Source organism: Ranitomeya variabilis, chromosome 4 (genome assembly GCF_051348905.1).
Source record: "Ranitomeya variabilis isolate aRanVar5 chromosome 4, aRanVar5.hap1, whole genome shotgun sequence".
NCBI lineage: Eukaryota > Metazoa > Chordata > Amphibia > Anura > Dendrobatidae > Ranitomeya > Ranitomeya variabilis.
The window spans coordinates 167,736,955-167,752,714 of NC_135235.1; the positions used below are offsets into that span (position 1 = coordinate 167,736,955).

At 48.8% G+C, this 15,760-nt stretch overlaps 1 long non-coding RNA gene across 1 annotated transcript; it reads right to left on the bottom strand.

Moving 5' to 3' along the window:
* Positions 1-11,483: 11,483 nt before the first annotated feature.
* LOC143768558 (uncharacterized) lies at positions 11,484-12,067 on the bottom strand. Its single transcript, XR_013213943.1, has 3 exons — positions 12,041-12,067; positions 11,821-11,948; positions 11,484-11,552 (listed from the first exon to the last, which is right to left on the bottom strand). It is a non-coding gene; the product is annotated as an uncharacterized LOC143768558 (long non-coding RNA).
* Positions 12,068-15,760: the final 3,693 nt, after the last annotated feature.

The following is a 15,760-nucleotide window of genomic DNA, read 5'->3' on the forward strand; positions in this document are numbered from 1 at the left end:
GTGGCTTTATTTTGCCCCTTCCAATGATGTAGCCCAAGTATTTTACCTGTGCTTTCCCCATGACACACTTCTTTGAGTTCATGGTAAACGCTGCCTTCCTCAGCGCATCCAGTATCGAATGGACCTTCTGCAGGTGACTTCAGCCAATCTGGGCTGAAGATCACAGTGTCGTCAAGGTAAGCTGCGGCATACTTTTTGTGAGAGGTTAGTATTCTGTGCCCCAACATGTCCGACTATCAACCACATTCAGATCTTTCAGGTGGAACCTGAAAACCCACCTCTGCAAGAAAGCCTACAGCCTGCAATGACCCCGCTGCCTCCTCACCACTACCGGAGCTACCGCCTCACTAACACCGGAGCTGCAACCCCCCACCTACTGTCTCCTTCCTCACCATCCTGTAGAATGTAAGCCCGCAAGGGCAGGGTCCGTTCCCCTCTGTATCAGTCTGTCATTGTTAGTTTGCTTACTGTAAGTGATATCTGTAATTTGTATGTAACCCCTTCTCACGTACAGCACCATGGAATTAATGGTGCCAGATAAATAAATAATAATAATAATATTCAGTTGATGGCTGTCTGGAAGGTAGCTGTGGCTCCCTGCAGACTGAACGGCATCCTGGTATACTGAAAGCACCCATCAAGTGTAGAGAAGGCCGTCTTCTCCTTGGCACAAGAGTATTTGCCAGTACCCTTTTGTTAGGTCCAGGGTGGTGATGTATCTGACTGACCCTAGCCTCTCAATGAGCTCATCGACCAGGGGCATCAGATATGCGTCAAATTTGGACACCTCATTTAGCTTCCTGCAGTTGTTACAGAAATGCCACTCTCCATCCAGCCTCGACAAAAGGACAATAGGCCTGGACTAGCTGCTCTTTGTCTCCTCGATGACACCCAGGCTCAATATTCTCATCACTTCTTTCTAAATCACCTCACGGTGGGTGTCGGGAATTCAATATGGTTTTTGGTTAACCCGCACATGCAGTTCCATCAAGATCTCATGCTCAACAAAATGTGTATGTCCTGGCAACTCTGAGAACAGGACTCGGTTCCACAGAAGCATTTCTCGGGACTGTTTCTGGGCTAGTGACAGTGTCTCTGCCACTGGAACATGCTCGACATTGGTTTCAGATCTGGCCCACAGGCATGTAGCTTCCACTAGTTCTCTGTCTCACCACGATTTAAACATTGATGTGGTACACCTGGAATTGCTTTCTTATTGCTGGCTGGTGGACCTTGTAGTTGAAATTGCTTAGCTTTTCAACCACCTCGTATGGCCCTAGCCACTTGGCCAGGAATTTACTTTCAAAAGTGGGTACCAACAACAATACCTGGTCTCCAGGGCTAAACTGCCTCTGTCTCGCTGCCCGATTGCAGACTCTTGCCTGGGCATCTTGTGCTTCAAGGAGGCCCTCCTTTACAATTGGCATTACATTCACGATCCGGTCCTGCATCTGTGCTACATGCTCGGTGAGACTCCGGTGGGGTGTAACCTCTGCTTCCCAGGTCTCCTTCGCAATATCTAGAAGTCCCCGAGGGTGCCATCCATATAGCAGCTCGAACAGTGAGAACCCCATAGAGGCATGTTGGACTTCCCTAATAGAGAACAGCAGGGGAGGCAGTAGGAAATCCCAGTCTTAGCCATCTTTCTCCATGACCTTCTTAAGCATGGATTTCAAGGTTGTTGAACCTCTCAACAAGGTCGTTTGTCTGTGGATCGTACACCTGGGTTGTGTAATCTAGATTGCCTTACACAACTTCCTCATCACTTTAGACATAAAAGGAGTTCCTTGATCTGCCAGGATCTCCTTTGGCAAGCCCATCTGAGAGAAAACAGCACAGTCTGTGTTGTTGCGGGGATCCGCTCTCTCAGGAAAACAACCTGTGTTAGTCCGATTGCTTATACTATATACTGTGATAGCACAATATTGCGGCACATTAGGAAAAATTGTGGTCTTCTATGAAGCTCAACCTGTACCTGAATTTTTAGGAGTACAAAGCAGTTAAGGGGGCCTTAAGTAGGTTTCCATCTGCCATGTTAACCTTCAGTTCATTTGCTATGACCTTTCCCTCAATCATTTGTCCACCTTTGCCCAACACAAAGAGCTCTATTAGTTCACTTAGGTTGGTTTCACATTTGCGGTTGTGTCAGCAGCATTTCTGACGCATACGTCTGCATGCGTCTTGATTTCCTCTCTTTAACATTGTAGGCGAAGGTGCATGCATTTGCATGCGTTCGGCCGCATTTGCTTACGCATGTGTTTTTTCGCGGTGTGCGGCTGGGCACGGCTGATGCACCATGTTAGAATTTTTTGAGCTTCAAATTTCCGCCGCCATACACATGCGGATGCTTGCAGAAGGAGTGCATCAAAACAAGACATTACAGTCTATGGGAACGCATAGGAACGCAAGGACATGCGATCGCTTGCGTTTGCACAAGGGTCTACATACAGAAATCCCATGAGCCACGCCCATTGGGCGTGGTTTGTGTCAAGGAAATTCTCCTTGAAAAATGTTTTCATAACAAACTCATGCGCATAAACAACGCGAACGCATGCAAAAACGCATGTAAACGTTGCGTTTTTTTATCTGTTGATGCAGATAAAAAAATGCAGCGTTATCTTGTGTTTGCAGGCGTTTTGCCATGCGTTTGCAGCTGCGTACGAAACTCTGCGGACTCAACCGCAAATGTGAACCTAGCCTTAATCAGTTCAGCTCTAGCAGTTGCTCATATCAGCGGATGCCTGCAAGAGTTAGCAGTAGAGATGGGTGGACCCCTTCATGTTCAGGTCTGGTGGATTTGGCCGTACAACTAAAAAAAACTTTGGGTTCAGGTACCAGAACAGTACCCAGACCCGAACCCCATTTGTACAATTCTATCATTAGTGAAGGCAGAGATATATGTGGATTAGAAAAGTATATCAAAAGGTCGTCTGCAAATGCAGAACAATTGCACTCACGATTTTTAAGCACAATGCCGTGAATATCTAGATTTTCTTGGATAGTACTCAAAAGGCTCTCCATCACTAATACATAAAGGAGGGCTGATAATGGACAGCCTTGGCATGTACCATTTTTAATAAAGAATACTACAGAGAAAGAACCATTGATTTTAAGTCTGGTAGATGGGGTCTGATAAAAAGCATTTATTTTGGATATAAGGGAGGGGCATAAACCAATAAGGTCTAAAGTTTGACTAATAGATTGCCAAGACACCCTGTAGAAAGCCTTCTCGGCATTTAGTGACAAGATCATTAGCGTGATTTTATGAGACATGGCATGTGGAGCGCCCGCTAGGACTCAGTACCGGATCTGATGGTATTTAAAGGGGTGGTCACAGTGGCAGTGACCCGGTCCATGGCCCTGGGCTTCTAGTTAAAGGGGATGTGGATGAAAGTTGAAATAAAGTCTTTATCGGATGATCCGTGACGCCAAATGTGGTGTTCGGCCGGGATGGCCAACACTACTTAAAGGGACCTCTGGGGCTGATGTTAATGCAGCTTGGATGGTTCTGCTCTCCACAGAGAGAGCGGGGCCCTAGGGCTACCTGGGACAGTTGGTAGGGGATGGTAAATGATGGGGTGCAGGACTGAGGGCACAGGTAATGATAGAGGAACACAAGGGTAGCAGTTTCCTTTACCTTTTACTGACAAAATACAGGTACAGTCCAGGGTACAGGTAGCAGGTGGTGTTGGGGTCCAGGCAGCCTGGAAACAGCTTGGGATCCACTTAGCCAGATGGGTTCGGAGACCTTCCTTCTGCGCTTTGTACTCTGACCCTTGCTGCCTGAAGCTCTGCACAAGTCCTCTCAGTGTCTGTAATCCCAATCCGTATGGCTGACAGCCTGAGCCTGTCATGGGCACTGCCTTCTCACTGGCAGCCCAAGGCTCCTGACCTGCTGTGTTGCCTCCAGGTGTCAGTTGGGGTCAGGAGACTTGGAATCTCCTGCCCTCCAGATTCGGTTGCTGGGTATGCAATCCTCTCACCACCACGGACTTCGGTGTCCGGTCTCTTTGCGCTATATCTTGGGGTGAGCCCATTCGCAACTCCAGACCCCAGTCTCCTCTCCTCACGTCCTTCCTTTCCCTTCAGTGTCTCACACTCAACTCTCTAACCCCACCTCCAGACCAGAACTTATAGGGAAGCTACCCTGAAACTGGGTTTAGAGCTCACCCTTCTGATCTGGGGTTAGGAAGGTGTTGCATGTTTGTATTACCTGCCAAGTGGATCCCTCCTTACCTCCAGGTATGACATCACCTCCCCCATGAGGAAGGCAATGCCATTGTGGCAACCAGACTTCTGGGGTGCCACACATGCTTCACAAAGTCCCGGATTTTTATGGTGTTGTCCCGAGCCTCCCTGCCAGGAATGAAGCCTGGTCTGGGTGTATTAGCTGTGAAAGGAAGGGGTTTCATCTGTTTGTGATTAATTTAGAGTACATTTTGATATCAACATTAAGTAAGGAGATTGGGCAATAGCTGACACATAAATGAGGATCCTTTCCAGTTTTGCGAATGACGGTGACATGTGCGGAGGTTGATTGTGTAGAAAAAAGATTAGAGACAAAAATATAGTTTAAACATTGGAGCATTAATGGGATTAGCAGAGTCTGAAAAGGTTTACTGTATAAAATTGTGAAGTTAGGCCATGAAGGCCAGGGTTTTATTTCCCGGAAGACCTTTTATTATAGCGTGAGCTCCTGCGGAAAGAAAGGGGTCAAAGCTTCTTTGTAAGGGTGCGATGTTGGCAAGGGTGAGATGTAGTCTTTCTCTGGAAGATTGTATAGTTTGGAATAATAGGTTTGGAATACTTCAGCAATCTCAGAGGTGATATTAATTTGAAGGCCACGTGCATTCTTGATACAGCGGACATGATTTTGCGCAATTTTATTTCTCAGAACTCTAGCCAGCATTATCCCAGGCTTGTTGCCATATTCATAGAATTTACTACGCCCTATCTGTAGGAAGCGATTATATGAAGACTCAAGTATACACTTAACCTCCAGTCTAGCTTTAAAAAATACTCTGAGAGTTGAAGTAGAGAGAGTGTTTCTGTGTACCTGTTCAAGTTTAGATACCACCTGGAGAGCTTTCTTGATAGTTTGAGACCTTTCCTTTTTTATTCTGGTCCCGTGCTTAATAAAAATTCCTCTCAGGACACATTTTAATGCTTCCCATTTAATCGGTGGGGAGGTGCCATCCAAGGAATGGTCCAGTATAAAGTTCTCTACCATTGATTGAATGTCTGCATTACAAAAAGAGTCCTGTAGTAGAGTCTCATTGAGGCAACAAAACCATGCTACTTTTGTGAGCAAGGGAATTTTAGGAGAACAATATACAGGTGCATGATCTGACCATAGGATGTTTCCAACACTAGAGGATATCAGCCAATCAAAATACATTTACTGTTCACATAGGAGAGGTAGGATTTACCTTTAGAATTATCTAGTGTCAGGTCCAAGGTTGAATTAATGTCACCAGTCACCACATAGAATCAGGGTGCCCTTCACTAGTGGGGTGACAAGGTCAATTAAGTTGGAAAGGAATGCAGGTTGTTCTTGGTTTGGAGAGTAAACATTAATAATAGGATTTGTCCTTCCATAGAAAGGGTAAGGGTACCGTCACACATTGAAATTTTCATCGCTGCGACGGCACGATCCGTGACGTCGCAGCGATCGTATGAATATCGCTCCAGCGTCGTAGACTGCGGTCACACGTTGCAATCACGGCGCTGGAGCGATGCCGAAGTCCCCGGGTAACCAGGGTAAACATCGGGTAACTAAGCGCAGGGCCGCGCTTAGTAACCCGATGTTTACCCTGGTTACCAGCGTAAACGTAAAAAAACAAACAGTACATACTCACCCGTCGGTGTCCTTCAGGTCCCTTGCCGTCTGCTTCCTGCTCTGAGTGCAGCCGTACAGTGAGCAGAGCGCAGCACCGCTGTGATCTGCTCTCACTTTCCGGCCGGCACTCAGAGCAGGAAGCAGACGGCAAGGGACCTGAAGGACACCGACGGGTGAGCATGTACGGTTTGTTTTTTTACGTTTACGCTTGTAACCAGGGTAAACATCGGGTTACTAAGCGCGGCCCTGCGCTTAGTTACCCGATGTTTACCCTGGTTACAAGCGAAGACATCGCTGGATCGCTGTCACACACAACGATCCAGCGATGTCAGCGGGTGATCAAGCGACGAAAGAAAGTTCCATACGATCTGCTACGACGTACGATTCTCAGCAGGATCCCTGATCGCTGCTGCGTGTCAGACACTGCGATATCGTAACGATATCGCTAGAATGTCACGAATCGTAACGTCGTAGCGATGGAAATTTCAATGTGTGACGGTACCCTAAGGATGATAAATTTGGCGTTTGGTTCAATGATACAATTAAGTATTTGGTGGTTCGAGGATCTGTGAATCGCAATCACTACTCCTTTTGAGCACAGAGTAGTATCACTAGCGAAATGCCAAGTTGTGTTTTGTTTATTTTTGATAGTAGGGGAGTGGTTTACCTTTAAATGAGTTTCCTGAAAGCAAATGAGATGTGCGGCGCCCCCGCACCGCCGCAGGGCCGAGGGGTACCCGGAGCCGGGCCTCTAGTTCTCAGTCTCGGGGTTGTCACGGTGGCTAGACCCGGTCCGTGGCCCTGTCCGTCAGTGGGGGACGTCCGGTGTAATAGGTGGTAGTAATGGTAGCGATGGAGCGGTGCGGTTGTGGGGTGTAAGTCGCGGTAAATAACGAGGACACCAGGTTGCAGTCTCTTTACCTCTTTACTGGAGATCTCTGAGTCCTCAGTCCAGAACACGGTTCACCAGGCTACGCAAGTCCGGCCGGTCCAATGGCACCTCCAGAGTTCTCCTCTCAGGTGGAAATCTGTGCCTTCCTTCTAGCGCTATGTGTTGTAGTCCTTCCCTGCTGTGCTCACGGAAAGTAACCCCACAACGGTTGTGTCTGTTTCTTAAGTTCCCTCACAACTCGATTTGATGTTCCTCTGTAATCCACCCCTTCCCTGTATTCAGGTTGGAATGGCACCCGTTTGTCAGGTAGGCCTGGAGTTCTTCCGGGACCCTAGAGTCGCCCCTCTCCCGCAATTGCCCCCCAAGACTTCATAGGTGATATGTGGTAGACAGCCCGCCTGAGACCGACTGTCCTGCCGCTGTTTGGAGTATGGCTTGAAGCTGTATTCTAATCCACTCCCTCGGCGTTCCGGCCACCGGTATTGCGCCTCAGCAGGGTGCTGCCTCTTTCAACAAAACCCCTGCTGGTATTCTCCTTCTGCTTGATCTCGTTTCTCACTCAGCACAATCTATCTCGCTTCTAGTCCTTTCTTGAGTCCCGCCGCTTCCAGGAGCCTGCGCGGACCCGTTACGTTCTTTCAATGCCAAGCCTCTGCCAGGATCCCACCCCTGGCAGAGACCCTACAGTCTCTCCCTTCACAACACCCCCTGCCACAGGGTGTTGCTCCGTTCAATCCCGTCAGCGTTCTCACTAACTTCCTGCCTGACCCCCAGTTTACCCACTATGGTGGGGAGTGGCCTAATGAATAGCACCCTTAGCTCCCCCCGGAGGCCCAGCTGTGAAACATATTGGTGTCTGTGATACCTGATTGGAGGAACTCCTTCGGTGCCATCGAACGTACCATGGCTCCCCTTAGCGGCGAAGCCACAGCACTGCAACGACCAGGACTCTGGGGCGCTGCACTCCCCCCTGGTTAAACACAGTACTCCGGGACTGGGAAGAAAAACAACAATACAGATTAGCAAAAAGACATACAATTTTGTTGAGTGCAAAACGATAAGTATACTTGAACAGGCTTCCCTTTATGGGAGGTGAGGACACTTTTAACGTTACAAACATGGTCAACATTATAAATTACAGGCTATGCATAACTCCTGTTACCCAACCGGGTATTCTACTTAGTGCAAATTCTGGAACAATAAATTAACATTGCCTTTAAGAAACATACACTCTTAGTTTACCAAAGGCCTTCCTATAATCACATTACAGGGTAAGGTAACTTCACATTCTCCTACTTTGAACCTGCAGGACCGCCTGTCCCTATGGCACCAGACCTACTGCCTCTCCTTTCTTTTACAGGACCGCCCCGTTCAGCCAGGGCCTACTGCCTTTCGCTACTATACATAGTATAGACATAACATTCCTTTCATTTAAAGAACTCTGAGCCCGCTCTACTCGGCTCCTTTAAGGACTCACTCTCTAACCCCTACGGGTTCGCCTTCTGTCCTTAGTAACAAAGTAACTTTCTATGGGGACGCAGGGTTGACCTTCTATCCTCACCTTCATCATTACTTCCTTACTTTCAGCTATGCAGATCTCTATCTCTACCCCTACGGGCTCTCTGCATCTTTTCTTTCTGCAAAACATTATTTAGATTTCACATGTCAACAAATTCAACACATATAACTTAGCATGTAAAACAGTTACATTTCTTTTCAAAGCATCATCATGGCATTACTGTTCTGCAACAGTATCTTTCTCAAGTTCAATTCTTCACATCCCCTTTAAGAGGGGACCAAGTCTTTCTGAGGTAGCTCGTCTTCTCAGCCTACCAGTCCATGCAAAGGTTCCGGTATGGTATCTTCGCAAAGTGTCTTTAACTAGAACCGGTAGGAAAGGTATCTTCACAAAGTGTCTTTGGCTCAAACCAATAGGGCAAATATCTTCGCAAAGTGTCTTTGGCTAAAACCAGTAGGGAGCACCTTTAAGAAGGTGCAAACTATTTACAAGAAAGTTCAAATCATGCACAGTCCATGATTTCGCAGTTTTTATAACATTGTGGAACAAAAAGCAAAAATGAAAAGCAATAGGGATCCCGAGTAAACAAAGGGATCCCTTTAAGAGTTAACCCAGGACGGGTTTTAGCAGCAAAACAGCAAGGAAATAAACAGTTAACTATTTACAGTTTCAGGTTTCCGAGGCTTAGTTGGACGGCTTCCAGGGCTGCACCTGGCACTTAACCCTTCTTGGCCTGGGCAAAGTGAGGTCCAGGGTTACACCCAGTGCTGGACAAACGCCGTTAATCCGTCTTTCATGTACGATTAAATCATGCGCAGCGATGGAGGTCTGCGCAGCTTGAGTATGGGCATCTGCTGCAGCAGAGGTAGCGGCTGCTGCAAGACCAGTCACTGGAACGGAGTCAGCAGCTGTGGCACTAGCAGTCGCTGGGGTGGTGTCGGTCGTCAGGGCAGGGTGGCTCTTCCTACCTGCTTCAGATGCGGTTCCTCCGGTGCCGGTCTGCTCCGTCTCCGCTGGGGTCTGGAACGCTGGCTGCAGGGCCTTGTTCTGCGACGCTGTCATCTCTGCTTGCAGCACCTCGCTTTCCGGCAGGGCCTTGCTTTCCAGCTTCGGAGCGCTGGGACTTCTTCCCTGCTCCGGACCAGATGAGGCTGCCGACAGATGTCCGGTGAGGCTCCTGATGATGGCCTTCTTCCACCCGGCCTCGGTGCTCAGCTGCGTCCGCCGGGGTCGGTCGCTGAGCTCGTCCACTCCGGCCTGCAGGAATTCAGCATCAGCGGTGGAGGCCTGGTTGCGGTGCCCCTCCGGGTGGCTGGGGGAGTCCTCTGCTCCGACCCCACGCTCCGGCTCCGGGCGGCTCGCCATGGCGTCCTCCATGTCGCTCGCTCCTTCTTCCTGGTCCTTTTCCCGCTCTCTTCTTCGTGGGCGGTTTCGTTTTCGTTGTCTCTGCCCACCATTAAGGATCAGGAGGCGGATCTCGGCTGCTGACGGACACGTCCTCAAGGGGCCGAGATATTTAGACTGGGCGGCCATTGTCTTTCGCGCTCTTCAGCTTGTTCACGCCCACTTCCACGCCCTTCTTCTTCTCCTGCGCTCTCCTTAGCGCTGTAATGGCGGCGGTTTTGGCGGGAACTTCTGGCGGCAAGTGGCAACACACAGTCCTTGTAATAAAGCACAGTCCAAGCACGATAAATCACAGTTCCAAGGCACACATGACCTGATTCTTCAGGCTTAAGTAGATCCTGTTCGTGACGCCAAGTCTGCGGCGCCCCCGCACCGCCGCAGGGCCGAGGGGTACCCGGAGCCGGGCCTCTAGTTCTCAGTCTCGGGGTTGTCACGGTGGCTAGACCCGGTCCGTGGCCCTGTCCGTCAGTGGGGGACGTCCGGTGTAATAGGTGGTAGTAATGGTAGCGATGGAGCGGTGCGGTTGTGGGGTGTAAGTCGCGGTAAATAACGAGGACACCAGGTTGCAGTCTCTTTACCTCTTTACTGGAGATCTCTGAGTCCTCAGTCCAGAACACGGTTCACCAGGCTACGCAAGTCCGGCCGGTCCAATGGCACCTCCAGAGTTCTCCTCTCAGGTGGAAATCTGTGCCTTCCTTCTAGCGCTATGTGTTGTAGTCCTTCCCTGCTGTGCTCACGGAAAGTAACCCCACAACGGTTGTGTCTGTTTCTTAAGTTCCCTCACAACTCGATTTGATGTTCCTCTGTAATCCACCCCTTCCCTGTATTCAGGTTGGAATGGCACCCGTTTGTCAGGTAGGCCTGGAGTTCTTCCGGGACCCTAGAGTCGCCCCTCTCCCGCAATTGCCCCCCAAGACTTCATAGGTGATATGTGGTAGACAGCCCGCCTGAGACCGACTGTCCTGCCGCTGTTTGGAGTATGGCTTGAAGCTGTATTCTAATCCACTCCCTCGGCGTTCCGGCCACCGGTATTGCGCCTCAGCAGGGTGCTGCCTCTTTCAACAAAACCCCTGCTGGTATTCTCCTTCTGCTTGATCTCGTTTCTCACTCAGCACAATCTATCTCGCTTCTAGTCCTTTCTTGAGTCCCGCCGCTTCCAGGAGCCTGCGCGGACCCGTTACGTTCTTTCAATGCCAAGCCTCTGCCAGGATCCCACCCCTGGCAGAGACCCTACAGTCTCTCCCTTCACAACACCCCCTGCCACAGGGTGTTGCTTCGTTCAATCCCGTCAGCGTTCTCACTAACTTCCTGCCTGACCCCCAGTTTACCCACTATGGTGGGGAGTGGCCTAATGAATAGCACCCTTAGCTCCCCCCGGAGGCCCAGCTGTGAAACATATTGGTGTCTGTGATACCTGATTGGAGGAACTCCTTCGGTGCCATCGAACGTACCATGGCTCCCCTTAGCGGCGAAGCCACAGCACTGCAACGACCAGGACTCTGGGGCGCTGCAGATGTACCTTACGAGTATAGAAATGGTGGAGGATCTAAGCCCATTTTTAAAGGGTATTGAGTCCCTTTGCGCTAAAGGATGCGATGTTTAGGTTCATCATGATGGGTTATATGTTTCTGACGGATGCGGCCGTAAGCTGTGCTTGCACCACTGGTTTGGATGAGTTAGTAGAGGTGTGGGCATCAAGACACATTCCCATATTACATGACATAATATAAGAGTATCCCTGACTATTACACAATTACTGGCTGAAAGGTGACCTGTTTATTACAACTGCAATTATTACTGCATTAGATTCAGAGCCTGATGTCAGTAAACTATTACATCTATAGTCTACTGTTTCACATAAATGGATTAGTTGTCTTCTCTGCCACAGTATTGTACTCCTGCAAAAACAGAGAAATGAGACAGTATGTATCTGTAAGGTCATTTACTAAATACCTATATTAAGCAGACACAGCTTATATGTCTATTAGAGGCGCCGCAGCCTGATGTTCTTATATTCAGGCTATATGGATAGTGACAAGTTCACCAAATAATTGTTGGCTCTTGCTTGCTCCCCTCTACTTTTAAAGGAGTTTTGTTTTCCACTGTTAGAAAAGTGGACACCAAATATTTAATGCAATGTCAAAACACAAAGGAGATTGTTCTCACCCTCCCCAGGTCCAACGCCGATTCTCCACCGCTGCGCCAGTCTTCGTGTTTTGACTGCCGAAGTAACATCATAACAACAGAGCTTGGTCCATATAGACAAAGGAAGATAAATACATCTTCAAATTCACCTGAAACAACATTTACACCTTAGATATGCTATGTACAAAACTCATGTTATTAACAGAAGGAATGCAGCATCTGAGGTCCGATGTTGCCTTACATCACTTCTGCATAAAACACACTGCAGTTCCTGAAGAACCTCTTGTTAAAGGGAACCTGTCAGCTGATAATGCAAAAAAATAGTTAAAAAGATTCAGCGCCAATACAGGTGATTGACAGTTCTTGGGGCAACACCGGCATAGACTTGTCTGTCTCTATAGTCCCCGGCCAGATCTTCTGTTTGTTCTCTGAAACACCGTATCAGGAAAAAACGTACCTGGATGTAGTCATGCAGGCAGGCTGCAAGTCAAGCTGCTGGTGGCTTGAGGAACATGAATCTGTAGACAGGTTCCCTTTAAAGAAGATCTTTAACAAGCTCAAAAAATGGCCCGTTTTTGCTCGTTTTTTTCCCCACTGCTTTGCTGAGTATTGTGGTTTTTTTTGTTTCTTAAAAAATTGGTTACGGAGATATATATTGTGCAAATTTTTTCCAGTCCTTATCTGCTTTTATGCAGAGCAGCCTATAGTCATGCCTAGTGTTGAGCATTCCGATACCGCAAGTATCGGGTATCGGCCGATACTTGCGGTATCGGAATTCCGATACCGGGATTCCGATACTTGCCGCGTATCGGATACCGGAATCGGAAGTTCTAAGATTCAAAAAGCAGAAATTCAGCCAATGAGATTGATTCCAAGTGTGGGCACATCCTGTTTAGCATGGAGGGCATGAAACTACTGGCAAGGCTGTGATTGGCTGGTGTAATGATGTCATGATGCAGTTTAAAAGTCGCTGGCGCCATTTTGCGATCACTCTGCTGTGAATTCAGTTAGTGACAGGACGCTGTTTGCTGACTGAGGGACAGTTTAGAGATAGCGATTTGCTTCTTTGTGCTTTCCAAAGGCTAATTTAGCAACCGCTGTGTTCACCTACTATTCACCTTGCTTTTGCCTTGTAGCGCTGTTTTCACAGCGATCTGCAGGGTCTGTGTGTGTGTGTGTGTGAGTGCAGCCCAGTCTCCAGTCTGAGTGCAGCCACATAGGCCATCCATAGTTGGTTGTATTCAGTTCAGGGAGGGTGGTTCATTGCCTCATACTGTTCCTTTTTTTTTTTTTTTTCCCAAGTAGTGTAGTCTGCTGCTAATTTATTCAAAAAAATCCTATTAGTGTCTTTCCACCCGTCTCCAGCTAATTTGTGGAAAAACACTACATAGGATAAAGTAGAGGAGGGTTTTTGGGCCTTGCAGCGCCGTTTACGGCTGTCTGCACGGTCTCCGTGTGACTGCAGCTCGCCCTGTAATCTGTGAGCAGCTGTAGCCTGGTTGTCTCCAGCTCAGGGTTTTTCACTGCGTCATACCGCCAAATCAATTTTCTTTTTTTTCAAAGTAGTGTAGTCTGCTGCTAATTAATTTAAAAAAATCCTATTAGTGTCTTTCCACCCGTCTCCAGCTAATTTGTGGAAAAACACTACATAGGATAAAGTAGAGGAGGGTTTTTGGGCCTTGCAGCGCCGTTTACGGCTGTCTGCACGGTCTCCGTGTGACTGCAGCTCGCCCTGTAATCTGTGAGCAGCTATAGCCTGGTTGTCTCCAGCTCAGGGTTTTTCACTGCGTCATACTGCCAAATCAATTTTCTTTTTTTTCAAAGTAGTGTAGTCTGCTGCTAATTAATTTAAAAAAATCCTATTAGTGTCTTTCCACCCGTCTCCAGCTAATTTGTGGAAAAACACTACATAGGATAAAGTAGAGGAGGGTTTTTGGGCCTTGCAGCGCCGTTTACGGCTGTCTGCACGGTCTCCGTGTGACTGCAGCTCGCCCTGTAATCTGTGAGCAGCTATAGCCTGGTTGTCTCCAGCTCAGGGTTTTTCACTGCGTCATACCGCCAAATCAATTTTCTTTTTTTTCCAAATAGTGTAGTCTGCTGCTAATTTATTCAAAAAAATCCTATTAGTGTCTTTCCACCCGTCTCCAGCTAATTTGTGGAAAAACACTACATAGGATAAAGTAGAGGAGGGTTTTTGGGCCTTGTAGCGCCGTTTACGTCTGTCTGCACGGTCTCCGTGTGACTGCAGCTCTATCTGTTGTCAGTTCAGCCCCAAAAAAATAAATAAATAATAAAGTTCACCAAACACACCAGTTACACCACTTTACATTTCTGTAGGCCACATTAGCTCATATTAAAGTCTAGTCCACACTTTAGATAATTAGTGCTTCTTATACCTGTTAGGAGGAGTTGCTCAGGAATAAGCACACAAATCCGTTAGTACTTTTCTGCTTATCTTTATCAGTCAACCAAGATGAAGAAGGCAGTGAGTAAGGCACGGGGGCGTGGGAGCCGTCGCGGAGCAGGGAGGGGACGTGGGGATTCTGTGCCTGCTGCGGGCACCGGTGACTCATCAGCACCCACTTTCACCAGGCAACAGTCGTTCATGCGAAGCTTTGTGTCCGAGCGCCGTACACCGCTGCTGCGTGAAGAACAAATTGAAGCTGTTGTCGGATGGATGGCAGCTAATGCATCAACTTCCATTAGTGCCACATCCTCTCAGACACAGAGCACTGGAGAGCAGCCATCTGTCTCTTCACCACCTGCCAAATTGCCCAGGCAGACAGAGAGCCCAGGACAGGAGCCGTCTCTACTTCTGTTCTCTGAATCTCTTGGCTTGGAAACAGGGGGCCAGCCAAGCAGCATTGGAGAAATGGAAGAAGAGGCAGGGTGCAGTGATGCCCAACAGCTTTTTCTGTCTTCCTCTGAAGAGGCGGGTGGGCCAGTGGCTCCGGTCACCACATCGCAGGCCGCATCAGCTGATGATGACACTCAGGTGCCACTTACTGGTGCGTGCTCTGCTGCTGAGACTACCCAGGAGGAGCAGTTGGGGGCAGAGGGTAGTGTAGATGATGAGGTCCTCGACCCATCTTGGCGTGAGGGACAGGAAGGTGGTGGGAGCAGCTCTGAGGAAGAGATTCCCCGTACGGCCCAAAGAGGGAGAGGGAGGGGGAAGACTGCGGATCCTGCAGCCTCCGCTTTGGCACCCGTTAGGAGCATGTCTCTTCCAAAAGCCAAAAAGGGCGCTCCCAAGACTTGCAGTGCCTGGTCCTTTTTTGACACAGTTGCAGATGACATTTGCTATGTCAGATGCAACGTGTGTCATCAAAAAGTCAAAAGAGGGAAAAATGTCAGCAACCTCAATACCTCCAACATGTGGAAACATGTGCGCAACAGGCACCCGGCGGAGTTAGAAAAACACACTGAAGAGGTAGGCCAACCAACAGCGGCAGCTACCACCTCTTCAGCTCGTGTTGCCTCTTCCTCTACCTCACACGCAGCTGGTTCGGCGTCCTCCCAGGATCGCCGTGGAAGAACCTCTGCCCCTGTTGTCCAGAGACCCGCTGTAATTCCACCCGCAGCGCCACTTTCCCAGTCATCCACACACTCCCAGCCCAGTCTACAGCCATCGGTAGTACAGGCATGGGAGAAAAGGCGGCCTTTCTCGTCAAACCACCCACGAGCACAGGCTCTGACTGCAGGCATTGCCAAACTTCTGTCACTGGAAATGCTGTCATTCAGGCTGGTGGAGACTGACAGCTTCCGTGACTTGATGTCATTGGCAGTCCCACAGTACAATGTGCCCAGCTGCTTTTACTTCAGCAGGCAAGCCGTCCCTGCCCTGCAGAAGCATGTGGAGGGACACATAAAACACGCGCTACTGAACGCCGTCAGTAGCAAGGTCCACCTCACCACCGATGCGTGGACCAGTCAACATGGACAGGGGCGATACCTTTCCCTC